Raw genomic sequence first — 413 nt, forward strand, 5'->3', positions numbered from 1 at the left:
TATGAATAGCGAGAGGTATATTGGAGTCAGAACAGAAATGAGAGAAAAAAATGAATGGTTTTAAGCAATCTAGTCATGATGTCATCTTTTTAAAGATGCCATTTATTTAAATTCAGTCACTCTCTTCCTTATATATAAATGTAAGACATTTAATGATGTAAATAAATTATTTTTTTACTATACTCCCTGATTTTTTCCTTAATATATCTAACATCGACCTTACACTTTTTACAACTAAAGGTCAAAATTTAGGTCATATGGACCGTCACAACAATTCATTGCTTCGAATTTGAAATTGTATTGGCGAAAGGGAAGCTGGGAAGGTGGTTCCACGTAAACAACTGTAATGGAACTACCAATGTGCCAGGAAGAATATCAGTGAAAAGTACTGATAACCAATGCTGGCAGTATCG

This window comes from Penaeus monodon, chromosome 27 (assembly GCF_015228065.2).
Source record: "Penaeus monodon isolate SGIC_2016 chromosome 27, NSTDA_Pmon_1, whole genome shotgun sequence".
Taxonomy (NCBI): domain Eukaryota; kingdom Metazoa; phylum Arthropoda; class Malacostraca; order Decapoda; family Penaeidae; genus Penaeus; species Penaeus monodon.